Raw genomic sequence first — 15,826 nt, 5'->3', positions numbered from 1 at the left:
GGATCCCAGAGGTCAGATTGCTTGGCCACTCAAAAGCTTTTACACCAAAAATCTCGTTCATAATCCTTTGTTTGCAGCAAACATCATCCTAAAGATATTCAACATTGTGCATGTGTTAAAACACACAATGACTGACATCACTGCAAATAATTCTAAGGGCCGTCTCATGAAAGCTTGTTCTTGAATCTCTGCACCGAGATCCTTTCACTGCGTGTTGGGAGTAAAAGTTTGGTTTGACTCATTCCAAAGACGAGATCCACGCAATCCATTTGTCATTGAATAATGTCTCTTTTAACCCTTAAATTTTTGATGAAATACAAGGGTCAGTGTTGATGTCATTCCACTAAAGATCATTTATAGTGACGTGCTACAATGTGGTCAGATCTTCAGTGAATGTTGTTCTGTTAGAAACAGAGCTGTAGGACAGAGACATAGCAGAGGACAGAAGATAGATTGAGCTCGACCTTGTTTGTGAAACTGAACCAGACTTCAAATTGCATGGTCATTATGTCATTCAGGGGATCACAGAACAGCACGAATTAGATTGTGCAGAGCATATATTCACAGCAAACCTGAAACCCCAAATGGATCTTATGTAACAGCACTCAAGAAGGGACTCCAGTGGGAGCCTGGGTAGCTCAGCAAGTAAAGACACTGACTACCACACCCAGAGTCACAAGTTTGAATCCAGGGCATGCTGAGTGACTCCAGTCAGGCTTCCTAAGCAACCAATTGGCCCGGTTGCTAGGGTGGGTAGAATCACGTTGGGTTAACCTCCTGTATGGTTCTCGCTCTCAGTGGGGTGCGTGGTGAGTTGTGTGTGGATGCCGTGGAGAATAGCGTGAAGCCTCTACACGCACTAGGTCTCCGCGGTAATGCGCTCAACAAGCCACGTGATAAGATGCGCGGATTGACGGTCTCAGACGCAGAGGCAACTGAGATTCGTCCTCCGCCACCCAGATTGAGGCGAGTCACTACACCACCACGAGGACTTAGAGCACATTGGGAATTGAGCATTCCAAATTGGGGAGAAAAGGGGAGAGAAAAAAAAGAAGGAACTCCAGCTTTGGTTTGCCATCCACTTTCATGCAGTGTTACGCCATGTTACACCAAAATATACAGTACAGTGACCTCACACTGAACAAGTGTTTGGACACTTAAATCACTCCTAAAAATGTGAATTTCATTGCATTAAACAAAATATTAAATCAAGGGGCATCTGAAAACAAATGATTCTAGAGCTTTTCTAAATGACTTTGAATAAACTGGTGATTTTTAATGGATGTGTGAAGTGAGTTCACCTCAAGTTCACACAGGTGTCCTAGCTAGTGATGTCGCACTTATACAGTTTCACTATTAACCACGATGAGAAATGTCACGGTTAATTTAACCATAAGAATTTTGAATCTATGGGTAAAAAACTTAAAATGTTTAATTTACTCATATCCACACCAACAAAACAAAAAAAAGACTTCAATGAACTGTTTGGGAGCATTTGAATTACCGAGAGTTACTGAAAACGACAGATGTAAAACATGCAGACAGCAGTCATATAAAGGTACACATCCTACACAGAGGACAGGATGTTCCACTTGACCGATAGTGGATTTTGCCGATACCGGTAACTAAGGTAGATGGAAAGGCCAATAACCGATTAATCGGCCGATAGTTTTTAAAATGGATTTATAGAATGTATAGAATGTTAAAACAATTCTAAGTCTTTCCTTACTATGATAGGCACAGACATAGAGGCTACAAGAGTCCAGAATGAATAAAATCCCAGATGCAGTTTACTGTGCAATAATAACCATAAAAATGAAGATTTGGTGCATAACATGGGACTTTTAACTATAAAGAAGACCCTGGAATACACTCACTTATTTTGAAATGATGGAGACTTGGCTCCATTACAATCCTATATATTTAAGGATTTACCAAATTAAGCTCTTTATAGCCTACATTCACTAGATTAAAGCTACTGGCAACTATCAGCATAGATTTGTGCAGATAACCGATAGTTCCAAAAAGCAACTATCGGCACCGATTAATCGGTAAAACTGATATATCAGTCTACCTCTGGTTCCTCTAGTATTCATCCAACAACCAACTGGTGAGTGTAATATTTTTAGCTGTGGTGTTTTTAAAAGGATGAATTGAGAGATGCAACGCTTTGTAATGTTAAAGCTGACAGCGCATGGTGCTGTTATGTGTATTTTGTTGATTCATGTCTTTTATTTTGAAAAGTTTAGTTCCTGTTCCCTTGTCATGTGATTTCATGTTTTCCCTCCATGTTCATGTGTCTTGTCTTTTCATTGGTTGATTGTTTAATTAGCTTGTTATCAGTTCTGTTTGTTCATTGGTTTATGTTCTCCCATGTCTTGTATTTAAGCCCTCATGTTCACCATTGTCTTTTGTCAAGTATTGAATGTGAATGTATGTGGATGTGTTTTGTGCTACGTAGTCAAGTCAAGTTTAGTCAAGTTAAGTCAAGTCTAGTCAAGTCGTTTATGTTTGTTTTGTTTAGTCATCACGATTGGATTACTGCACTTGTAAATAAACTGCACTTGGGTTCTCTACACTTCGTCATCATCATTGCCAGCACTGCCAGCATCGTTACAGGTGCATTTGCGTGTAGTTACTATCAGCGTAGTAAACTTTGAGAGGTTGTGTCTTAAATAATGCTCATTATTAAAAACAGTGTTTGCGTACAAATTCACAGCATTCAACAATAAATTTCAATCTTACTCATTATCGGACTTTAAAGGGTTATGAAACACTAAACTACATTTTCTGAGATGTTAGCAGTTATCTTGTTCTGCCCACAAGATATCTGTAAGATTATATCTGTAAGATACCACAAGATTATGTGTTACACATGATAGAAGACAAAGTATCCATTAATTATAATTTTAGACAAAAGTGGTATATTTGGGGAGAGTTGCTCTATTTTCATCTTCCGGGTTTAAAATCAATGTTGAGTCAACATCACACGATGTGATGTATCCCTGTACTATAGTGCATTGTCGTGTCATCAGTGTCTCATAAATATTAATGAGACTGCTTGGCCTTATCCAATGAGAACAGGCTATCTCATGATTATTCATTAAACAACATGACCAGCGCTTCAAACTCATAAACACCTCAGTGTCAGTTGAGAGAGTTGATAGTCCCAATGCGAGAGTTGATAGTCCCAATGCGAGTCCCCCCACCGTGCACTGCTGACAGAGGGACAGGATAGTCTTTCAATCATTGCCAAAACCTTTTAAATGTTCGTGCAGCATGTATTTATTAACGTGAGTATTTTGAGATATGCGTGAGGTGGACTGTCTCTGACTGAGACACGGTTTACATTGACTGTCCCAGACACAAACCCTGTCGATCCATCCATCCATCCTTAATGTAAGTGTGTTCCCCGATCTAAGCACTTATATTTGGAATAAGTCTCAAAAGTTCTTAAAGTGTAAAAACCATTCACATACAGTGGGGGAAATAAGTATTGAATGCATCAAAAAAAAATTCAGTAAATATATTTTTAATGAGGCTATTCACATGAAATTTTCACCAGACATCAGTATTAACTCAAGAAATCCATAAATGTAAAGAATTTACAATATTATAATCCATAAATAAAGTTATGTGTAATAAAGTGGAATGACACAGGAAAAAAGTATTGAATACGCTAAGAAAAAGCAGTTCTCCAAGGCAAGGTAAGGCAAGGAACCAGCTGAAATCCGTAAGTAGTTAGAAAGTAATTATACCTCCTATCTGTGCAAATTAATATCAGCTGGGTTAGTAAATTGATGGTCTATAAAAAGGCTTTTCGTTACCAAGGTGTCACACAAGAAACATCTCATGATGGGTAAAAGCAAAGAGCTCTCCCAAGACCTTCGCAACCTTATTGTTGCGAAACATATTGATGGAATCGGATACAGACGTATTTCAAAACTTCTGAAGCTTCCAGTAAGCACCATTGGGGCCATTATCTGCAAGTGGAAGCAACATCAATCCGTCATCAACCGGCCACGCAAAGGAGCTCCTCGCAAGAGGAGTCAGAAGACTAGTCAGAGAGTAGCCCAAGAGCCAAGGACCACTCGGAAAGAGCTCCAGAAACACTTGGAGGCAGCAGGTACCATCGTCACAGAGAAAACAATAGGTAATGCACTCCACCGCCATGGCCTCTATGTATGCTCACCTTGCAAGACTTGCAAGACTGTAGTCTGTGTAGTCTGGTCAGATGAGAGCAAAATTGAACTTTTTGGCTGTCAAACTACGCACCATGTTTGGTGAAGAAATGGCACTGCACATCACCCTAAAACCACTAAACTAACAGCGAAGTTTGGAGGTGGAAGCATCATGGTGTGGGGCTGTTTTTCATCGCTGGCAGACTTCATATAATTGAAGGAACGGTGAATGGAGCCCTTTACCGGGAGATTCTTGAGAAGAATCTGCTGCCATCCACCAGGATGATGAAGATGAGATGTGGGTGGACCTTCCAGCAGGACAACGATCCAAAGCATACAGCAAAGGAAACTCTCAGTTGGTTTCAGAGAAAAAAATCAAGGTGTTAGAACGGTCCAGTCAATCACCTGATTTGAATCCAATTGAACATTTGTGGAAAGAGCTAAAGATCAAGGTTCACAAGTGGGCCCCCCGGAATCTTCAAGATTTAAAGACAATATGTTTAGAAGAATGGGCCAAAATCACACCTGAATACTGCGGTCGATTAATTTCTTCATACAGGAAGCGTCTTGAAGCTGTCATTACAAACAAGGGCTTCTCCACTAAGTATTAAATAAATTTCAGTTAGCATGTTCAATGCTTTTTTTCCTGTGACATTCCACTTTATTACACATAACTTTATTTATGGACTTTAATGTTGTGAATTCTTTACATTTGCAGATTTCTTGAGTTAATACTGATGTCTGGTGAAAATGTAATGTGAATAGTCTCATTAAAAATATATTTACTGAGAAAAATGTTGACATGTTCAATACTTATTTCCCCTACTGTATTTTCAATACAGAGTACATGGCTTGGCATTTATTTGCGTGTTAAATTACAGATATAAAATGACCAGTGTGATTCTGTGTACTGTATTGTAAGCTTACAAAACAGTGTCTACTTTATTTGCCCCTGCCCCACCCCACCCCTCCCACTAGGGGAGGGAGGGGCCCTTGTTCTCACAGCTGTCCACGCCCAGCTGGATTGCATTCAAAATGGTTGTGAGGTGGACTTGAGCTGAAAGAGGGCTGTTTCATGACCATTTATACTGCCTGCTGTGAGCAATGTTCCCGTTATTATTCATAGTCCACAGGTAAAATTTTGAGGTGTTGTGAATAGATTAAAGATTTTTATGGAGTCTTTTGTCGATTCTTTATGGTGAGGTGTCTGATAGTCAACAGATTGCTTTAATAAATTGTTGCAGAAAAGAAAAAACAAACAAAACAAAAAAACAGTTGGATGTCATGAAAGCGCAGCGAGTATCACCCTGCGACTCCAAGCACTCTGGTTACGTTAAAGTGCATCATTCTGCATATTGAAGCATCTCTTATTAGATACCTTTGTATTTGTTGTGTATTTATCAGTTTTCTATTATAAGGCTGTGCGAAGTGTCCATATATGCCATATATATGACACACGTCCACTAGCACGTTAAGTTGTGATATGATATGCCTTTTTGCCTCAGTGTTCTCACTGACCAGTGGCGGATTTAGGCATGGGCGACATGGGCACCCCCCCTTCAGCACCCAAAAACCGGCACACATGACCATGACATCATTCAGGTTTTGAAACTGAAAGCGCGGTATGATGTTGCACGAGTTTAATGATCACGCTCCCTTTCTCCATTGAGATCGGTTTGATTGAGACTGATGCACATGCTTGTTTGCTCAGTGAAGTTTAACGGAGACTCGCAAGTGGTAAAAACAAACAGTTTTGCGAAATACCTGGAAATGCGCGCCTGATTTTGAATTCATAACATGTATATAAAACAGAGAAAATAGCAGTAAAATGTAAGTTGTGTGCTGGAGAGAAACAACTCTTAAGCACATCAAACAGCACACGCCCTCTTTCAACACACCTGATGCAGCAACTGCTCCACATTAAACTCTATGCTTATTATGATCTTCTTTGAAGTGTTTATAAAGTGTTCTCGTGCGCTGGACATTTTGGGTCACATTTTTTTCCGCTTCAATTTGTCTCCATCATTTTTCAAACGAGTTTCATCATGCAACACATTTTCACTGGGCTGAAAAGTGACTTCACTGCACTTCACAGGGACTCTTATTTTGAAATGACAAAAAAGATAAACTATCAGCAATTATCGGCACAGATTAATCTGTAAAATCGATGTATGTCTACCTCTAACATGTTATAAATGCTTAATAAATACACTTATAGACTATTGTAGTAGCTTAAAAGGAGGGATTATGCCACTTTATGTTTAAATTTGTGACTGAAATGTCTTGACTAACTTCTGTTGTCGCTTTCCTTGTCATGCTGATGTCAAAAGAACAGTTTTATCTAGTCCTAGTTACCTAAAGTCCTCTGCAAAATCACTTTTCAGATCTTCATTGTCATTCACTGCTTATATCATATAATAAACCTGATGACCATTAAACAACACTGAACTTTATGTACATACTGTAGGTTTCTAATATTGAAATCTCCTTAATATATGCTTCACATTTCTCCACTTTACATTAAGGTACATTTTCACAGGTTACTAACGTTGAATAACATTATTATAACAATATCAGTTACTAAGTTATTAAGCATTTATAACATATATGAGATAAAATGGCCCACTGTTTGGCTAGTGCTGTATGAAAGTCTCCCCTTTTATTCATGTTTTTATTACAGCATATCAGTAATTTATAAATGAATTATTAGTCATTGATGAACCACTAAATAGAACATTAATTTAAAGTGTTACCTATTTTGCTTAAAAAAACACTTGATTTGATATGTGTTATCTAATGCAATGACATTCATACATTTTTAAGTGTGACTTAAGTATCCAAATACTTTTTGGGCCCACTGTAAATAACACGATATGACAAACAACAGCAATGGCCTTTTTTAAAAACTGCAGTGTAATAACCTAAAAGAGAGGTGAAGAACATACAAGCGCCTCAGTCACTCCTGTCAGATATCCAAGAATTCACAGTAAACTTTCTCGAACAAACCCAGAAACAGCAGAATGAAGATCTCTAGGACCTCACTGGAAAACAGTGGCTGGAGGTTTGACTTGTTGTTGGTCTAAAGTTTCTGCTAAACAAGGATTCCAGCAACTACTTTACTTTCTGCCAGCAAACAATTCCTGAAACACTCCACACACTCACACACAGAGGAAAAGGGCATGAGGGAAGTGTATTTCTGCTGAGCTGCCCCCTTTCTTCACCACAGGCAAAATACAAATCAGTATGTAAGACAGGAGGGCAGAGAAACCGTGCACCAGGTGCAAGAAACTAACACGCACATGTGTGACTGCCAAATAATGCCTCTGCATTTTCCACATACACACTCCAGATCTGATTGGTTTAACATCCTTCAAGGGAGAAGAACATGTGTCGTGAGAGGAACAGGGAAGCACTAGAGTCCAATAGGATGAGCCATTATAATGAGTTAGTCCAGGCCCAAACTCATTTAGCTAATAAAACAAAGACTGCTGGATTACTGTCACATTTTGTTTGTGAAACTAAAGCTGAAAACAGACTTCATTAGTGTAGAGGAATTTCAAAGAAAGTTACACACGTCTATGCCCAGATCTTCCCCAGACAACGGTTTTGATTCGCACTATATGGGCCGTAACCACCAGGGCACGTGTCCCACCTAATATTCAGAATACACTGTAGTGGCCAATCAGCATGGCTTTTTCTGGTTATTCTGAAACATATATATTTGGTGCCATGTAATCTTGAATATTTGGCTACATTCTTGAACATATGCAAGCGGGATTAAATCTGAATATAAAAGTAAGTCTGACAGTCAGTCAGCGTCAGAAATTAAGAGGGGCCTGGGGCAAAAATGCCACCAAAAATCCCCTCCTATGAATTATTCTGATTTTTATTTGTGACATCTAATACAGTTCTTAATATTCAATGGACCCTTTTCACACTCCCAGGTTTTGGAACGCAGTAGTCAACTATTGCAGGGTAAACTTTAACAACAGTGAATGGGAATGAATGGGAGACCATGGCAAATATAATGTTTGCATTACGACTGTCAAAAGAGAGAAGATGGTAAATTTACTGTCACTGTCAAGGGTCCATACTAAACATTTACATTTGGTGCCACCTTATCTTGAACATTTGGTTGCATTCTGAAACGTGTATGCAAGCAGAATGAAAGTGTAAATAAAAAGTCTGACAGAGACCCGAAAAACAACGCAATGTTTCAGTCGGTGCCAGAAATTAAAGGAAATTAAGTCACCAAAAATGTGATGCCTAAATATGCCTTTGTAATAAATGATTCTGTTTTTTGTTTTTGTAAAAACTAATATAGTTCTTAATATTCTATTACAGTCTTAGACATGTTATGGCATAAAATATGAGTTGACGTTGATTTAATTCTTAGGGTAAAATGAAGTCGATTATTAATCTAGAGAATTTGCATTAATAAATTGACCGAATTAACGTATTTGACATAAACATATATGACAGTTTATTTTTAAATGGTAAAAAAAAAAAAAAAAACATACATTTTTAAAAATGCTCCTCAAAAATCAAATCCAGGGGCAATAAATAAATAAATTAATTAAAATTACAAAAAACATACAGTTTTAAAAATGCTCCTCAAAAATCAAATCCAGGGGCAAAATTAAAAATAATAATAATAATAATAATAATAATAATAATAAATACCCATTAATGTAAAAGTTCACTTCTTGTTCACGTTAACAGATTTCAGTCAGGAATTAAAATTCCACCTCCTTTATTCAACTCAACCCTGTGTAAACATTCTAAAAACGACTGATCTATGACGTCAAACAATAGAAGCTCGATTTCGCCATAGTTGTGGCGCGGGCCGCGGCTCGAATAAAAAAGGATTACGCGCGCACATTCCGAACAGGAGCTCGAACCCTTGACAGCAGTGCGCAGGACACAGAGCCCCGATTCCGTGAACCCAACGCGAGCTTGGAGAGATTGGGTGCCACGATTTAAAGGAAAAATCAAAACGAAAAGGAAGCACAATAACTGTAAGTACATGAATTATGTACAACACAATGAAACCAGTCTTTAATAGCGATATATGTCATGGTGCATTTTTGTTAGCTCGATCCGTGACTTACTGGTGATGATGTGGGATGGTGATGCTCCCGGTGTGGTGATGACTGTGATCCGCTTCGTGCTTCAGTCGTCCAAACACAAAGTCCACTTCAGCACAGAGTCAAAACATCAGCAAACCATCAAATGTAGTGTGTGTTCGGAAACTTTGTGCGTCCTTTCTCTCTCTCGTGACCGCGCGTTACTGACTGTCTCGCCGGTTTGAGAATGGAAACGCCTTTTCCTCCCTATAACCCCCTCCTTTCCTCTCTCTCTCTCTCTCTCTCTCTCTCTCTCTCTCTCTCTCTCTCTCTCTCTCTCTCTCTCTCTCTTTTCCCAGTCACACTGTCTGAATCTGCAGCCACACACACACACACACACACATTTTTCGGGCCTGATGTCACTTTGCTATCCGGTCAGATAATCCCTCCTCTTTCTATTTCACACAATCCCACATCCTCCTCATCCTCGTATATCTATCTCTCTATCTCTCTCTCTCTCTCACTCGTTGCTTTAAATCACATTTGCAGCTGGCAGAGCTGAACTGAGCGACCTTACCTATCTTCATTCTTTTTTTAATAATGCAATGACAATAAAACATGCGCATTAAACAGTATGATGTGGAATCCAGGCCAGCGGTTGAGATTCGTGAGGGCAACGGAATGTGTGTCCTGCAGTACCTCATTTGTCCACAGGGGCAGTAGACTAACTTCTTCTGTTGGGGAGGAATGACATAGCACAGTGTTATGGAAAATATCACGAATCCAGTTTATATTTCACCCAATAAGGACTATTGAAAATCAAGCACTTTTCATTGAAATACCACCACCAAACCCCGCCTTAAGTAAATCTCTAACTGCGTCCGAATATCTGTACTTCCCTACTTAAAATGTATGACAAAAAACAGGATACCCAATGGAGTAGAATGTTCCAATCCTCAGTATTCATGAAGCAGTATGCGAGAAATACCAGGATGACCTACTGTTTCCAGCGAGATTCTGAAGTGCGGATTGACTGGACACATAACAGTTCCATAATCCCTCGGGAGCTGAGGCGATTATTTTTGCAGTAGTTATTCCATATATTCACGGGACAATGCCCACATCCTCGGATGAAATATGTCTGGAATCCATTCATACTACTTGCATGCATACCTAAAAGAACGTACTGTTTTACTGGCTGAGAAGTGCTTCATAAAGATAAAATAGTGCCTAAATTATTTGCATGCACACAGAATGTTTTGTAAAGGTTTCAATCAAGTTGCAAACGTAAGAAAAAAATATTTGCAGTATTTTAATGCTTTGTATATGTAAGTGTAATTCATGTGTTGTGAACCTGTAACTTCATATCAACACAAAGTAAATTTGATCTGTATTCTTCTGACTTCCTTTTTTTCGCACTAACATTTTTGGCACTGCTTTTGCGCCTAAACACGGCCAAAAACATTGCAAACCTGCAATCAGCGATATGTAAGCAAAGAGAGTGGTTCATACAGCTAAATGGATTGACCGCGTAGAATCAGTCAGTGGGACATATTTGAAGAGCTCTTGCGTTAAGCACAGGGAAATGCCATAAGTTGTAAGTGCAAAGTCAGTGGGCATGGCCATGAAGTTTTGGTATTTTCATGCAAGCATGTGCTAAGTCTAGGCACAAGTAGGTTTGGCGAAACCGTACATGCAAAGTGCTAATGGGCTGGATCAAGTGCAATTTAATTCTGAGTTTGGGTTATTGCAGCATCTGTGTCCTATTATATAGTCCATTCCCTCAAGCACCAGTGATACAAACCAAGACAGCACATTCACAAGAAGTTGGTAGTGTAAATGGACTGTATGCAATGAATACGAAGAATTGAAAATGACATTCTTTTGTGCATAAACTGCTTCCTTGATTATTGTTGGGCATATTTCTATGACAGTGACACGCTTCTTTTATATTGTATGCATGGAAAATGTGATTCTCGTCAGAATTTGAATTTACGTTCCATTAAATTACAGAGAATGTAAATATTATTAATAATTTTCATCTAATGACACACAAATCATGGCTAGTATTAACAGTGATTGAATCGGCACGCACTTCACTTCTACTGGTCGGTTTTGATTTTGAAAAATTGTATTCATTAATTAAAACACGTAAAAATTCAACCAAAAATATTTCTAAATTGAAATAACACTTTAAACGAAATGAAAATATAGTCCAAATAATAAAGTGGTCATACCAATTCAAAAACATTTTACTCTCTCCAACTTCTTCCACCAGACTTAAAAATCACCCTACGACAACAGGTGGAAAAATACCTTTGTTTAGACAAAAAATTAGACCATAAAAACAATTGTAAATGTAAACATAATAATAATAATTTAAAAATAAACCATGACATAGATAGTTAAACACAAATCTCATAAATCTTTGTTTCATAACAAACAGCTACAACTCGAAGGCTGTGTCTCATTTGGAAGGATGCGTTCTCTGGAGGTCGCATTTGTCGGCCGCATATGTCATCGAGGCTGTCTCGTTTCAGAAAAGTGAGTAGGACACTTCGAATGCAGCCTTCGAATGCGACTTTCTTTCACGGGAATTCGGAGGATGCATGAGGTGTATTCTTCGTGGGCATTCACAACCCACAATTCTTTGCTTCAATGGAAATGTCTAAAAAAATGATGCCAATTTGCCCGTAAATATGACGTTCAAACGCAAGGAATGTTAATTCCCAAATTGAAGTACCTCCGTAGATGGGCGCAGAGTATATAATATGTATAATTATATTAATATATAATTAAAAATAAAGTTTGACTAAAAGTACAACTGTAAAATCTATTTTCTTTTCTCTTTACATCATTATAACTCTCCTAAAATGTACCTCATACATTCTCTTCCAAAGGGACTTTGTTCCCTTCTCACTCGAAGCGCTCGTGCTTGTTAAAGAGTGGCGTGCTGTCATAGCAACCATGTTACATTCCGTTTCTGTTTGTCCTACGAAGACCGTCTTGTTTAAACGAGATTTGTTTAAGGGAGGACACTCGGTATACTGCAGCCTTCAAAGGATGCGTCCTACCTAGCATGCAGCCTTCCAAACGAGACACAGCCATCATTTCATGCTCCACTATATTTTCAGAGTTTGGACATGAACTTTATTACCACCTGCTGGTGGAATCTCCAAACTGCAAATGTAGGAACTGTGTTTAAACATCAATGAAGTGGAGCAAAGCGCAATTTGCTATTTTCCTGAGAAACAGGTCATTGCGCTAAGACGTTTGAATGACCTATTTCTCAGGAAAATAGCAAATTGCGCTTTACTCCACTTCATTAACATACAATACTCACACAGTTTGTGCACATACTGTACACCCACAATAGTGCAAACACTCCCAACCATGCCCACAAGACGATGCACATTGGTCATTGCGCATAGTGCAGCGCTTTGTGCTCATGAAAATAGAGCCCTGTTTGTGTAAAAATAAACTATTGCAAAAGTGTAAATGTCTTGTTTTTGTGGAAAAAATATTTTCCAGAAATAATTCGATATACATTGTTCCATCTTCCCTTTTGTTGTGCTCACACTTTTGGCACGACTCTTTCTCAAAAGAGTTTTGCAAGCGTGAGGAAGAAAGGCGGGTCTACCTGCTTCTTGTAACCAATCAGTTGAGGTTTCCGTTGACCAGTTTACTCTGACATGATTGGTTAAATAACGTGACAGCATGTTTGAGCACGGTTAAGCACTGTTAGCTAACCATGCTGAGAATGACTGAGAATGATCTGTAATCATGCTGTGCTGAATTGTGCTCAACTGGAAATGCAACTGGAACCATTCCTCAATGTGCTCAGAACTGTTCTGCCCGATGGTGGAAAGCAGCTATAGTTTTTTATTAGTTTGCAGTGATGTCATCAGTTTTTATTTAACTCTGCTCCATGCAAAAGCTTCATTCTTGTAGGTTTGAAGAGTGCGCATGTGTGTTGGGGGGGTTGCAGTATTCATTCATTCATTCATTCATTCATTCTTCTGTCTGATCTGTTTTCCATTGAATCAGTATTGCTCTGTTGGCATCAGACATACAAACACAGTAAACCTTGAAATGCTGGTGATGTTTTATGGTCATCATTAAATCTCACAGCTCTCTTGAGACTCTTGATCTACCACTAAATACACATCCTTATATTGACTGCAAAGTCATGAAAGTTTAATACACTGAAAATCCAAAGCGTGTCTGAGCATTAAGAAGTTTAAAACAGAAAAGGATGTCAGGCCTTAATTGAAAGAGAGAGAGAGAGAGAGAAACACAGTTAAACACAGTACAGTGCACCAGGACTGTGATATTTGCATATCTGAATATATTTCAGCAGTATGGCTGGTTTATGGAAATTTCATTGGCTCTGCTTGGAAATGCAAATTCTCACTGTTGCAGAGACTAAAGTTCATTAGTATTACTGTAGTATTAACACACTTGCTTCAACAAAGTTAGCTTTTAATTTGCTCTTTGGAAGGGATTTATAAGTGGAATGGAGGATTTATTGCTCTGCCATGCTGCCGTGACCCAGTTTGCGTCGACTCACATCACGCGTGTGCGGCTGAAAATGGAAAGCCAGCGATCTCGCCTGCAGCTGATGCACAGATGAGATTTCTGTATCATATCATCAGGACGCAGACAGTAGCTGTTGTTGTCATGTGTTTATCATGTGCAGTTGTGACGTACATTATTTATTTACTGTGTCTTTTTGCCTATTTTTAGTTTGTGTGTGGTATGTTTGCTTTTGCCTCAGGCTGTTCATGCACAAAAATATATGCAAGCACTTAGAAACAAAAAAAACATGTATGCATGTCAAGAATCTCACAAAACTGTCATATTTCACCCCAAAATAATAATAAACAAATAAGAAATAAGAAATTATATTATGATCATTTTCATGACAATTAAGGGCATTTCCCTTCCCCAAAGTCTAATTGCCATATGATGCAAAAAAACGAAACTTCTTTTCATTAGTGACATGTAGACAAAAAGCAATTCTACATTATTTCAATTGCAAAGTATTTAAATACAGTATAGGACAGTATAGTATTGTTGTTCTTCCTTTAATATACTGCATGCTGATTTAGAAAGATTTTTTATTATTGTATTATAGTACCACAGAATGTTATTTGAATATAATACATTAAAAATATAAAACAACATTTATTTTATTCTTTTGATATTACCATTTGTTGTGCTGTCTGTAATTTATGCTAATTTAAATATAAAATATTATTGTATTACAGTCATATATTACAGGAGTAATAATTTAATGAGAATCATAATTGATTATAATGAGAATTACAAAAACAAATACATCAGAATATATAATGGTAATGAAAATTGGGGATGTTATTTGTTATAAAATTATGGAAATAATGTCAAAATGTAAAACAAATTTTAAATTTTTTATTATTATTTTGATAATATACATGATAGGATTTGTTGTATTGTTAGTCATTTATTCATACAGCATTTAAATGAAAAAAATAACAATTATTGTGTTTGTAATAAAGCAAAAAGCACTCTATTACTGTAATGAGAATCACCATTGAGAATAACGGGAATTAATATATTATGATAATGACAACTGGTGGGTGCTTGTGTAAGGACATTTTTAAAATAATGTCACAATGTACAAAAAATCATTGTATTACAGTAATTTTACAGTAATACATGAAAAAAGTTATAAATTACAGTAATGAGAATCTAATAAGAATCACCATTGAGAATAATGGGATTACAAAAAAATAAATAAAAAACAATTTGACAATATTAAAGGTATAGTTCACTGTGAAATGTGATAAGTTCTCTCATGCCATCCAGGATGTGTATGACTTTCTTTCATCTGCAGAACACAAATGAAGATTTTTAGACAAATTGTTCAGCTCTTTTGGTCCATACAATGCAAGTCAACAGGGTCCAAAACTTTGGAGCTCCAAAAAGCACATAAAGGCATCATAAAAGTAATCCATAAGATTCCAGTGGTATAATCCATGTCTTCAGAAGTCATATGATAGGTGTGGGTGAGAAACAGATCAATATTTAAGTCCTTTTTTACTATCAATCTCCATGTTCAATTTCACATTCTTTTTCTTTTGTTTTTGCCATTTCACATTCTCCGTGCATATCGCCATCTACTGGGCAGGGAGGAGAAAGAAAAAAGGGAAGCATAAAGCAAAGGAAAATAATAAATAAATCATATCTACACAACAGCCCAGTAGGTGGTGATATGCACGCAGAATGTGAATCGGCAAAACACAGAAGAAGAACTCTCGTGAACATTCATAGGAGTGCAGTTTCAAAGTAGATTTATAGTAAAAAGGACTTAAATATTGATCTTTTTCTCACCCACACCTATCATATCACTTCTGAAGACATGGATTAAACCACTGGAGTCATATGGATTACTTTTATGATGCCTTTATGTGCTTTTTGGAGCTCCAAAGATTTGAACCCTGTTGACTTGAATTGTATGGACCAACAGAGCTGAAATATTAATCTAAAAATCTTCATTTGTGTTCTGCAGATGAAAGAAAGTCATACACATCTGGG

General features: G+C 37.6%; 1 protein-coding gene across 1 annotated transcript in view; it reads right to left on the bottom strand.

Annotated features, from left to right (window-relative positions):
• Positions 1-9,454, bottom strand: part of LOC127442336 (astrocytic phosphoprotein PEA-15-like) — a 45,870-nt gene extending 36,416 nt beyond the window's left edge. The window contains exon 1 of the mRNA XM_051700296.1: positions 9,293-9,454. The gene's annotated coding sequence lies outside the window, so the exon portion shown is untranslated. The remainder of the gene's footprint in view (positions 1-9,292) is intronic.
• Between the last annotated feature and the right edge of the window lie 6,372 nt (positions 9,455-15,826).

This window comes from Myxocyprinus asiaticus, chromosome 1 (genome assembly GCF_019703515.2).
Source record: "Myxocyprinus asiaticus isolate MX2 ecotype Aquarium Trade chromosome 1, UBuf_Myxa_2, whole genome shotgun sequence".
Classification (NCBI taxonomy): domain Eukaryota; kingdom Metazoa; phylum Chordata; class Actinopteri; order Cypriniformes; family Catostomidae; genus Myxocyprinus; species Myxocyprinus asiaticus.
This window is presented reverse-complemented; position numbering and strand designations above follow the sequence as displayed.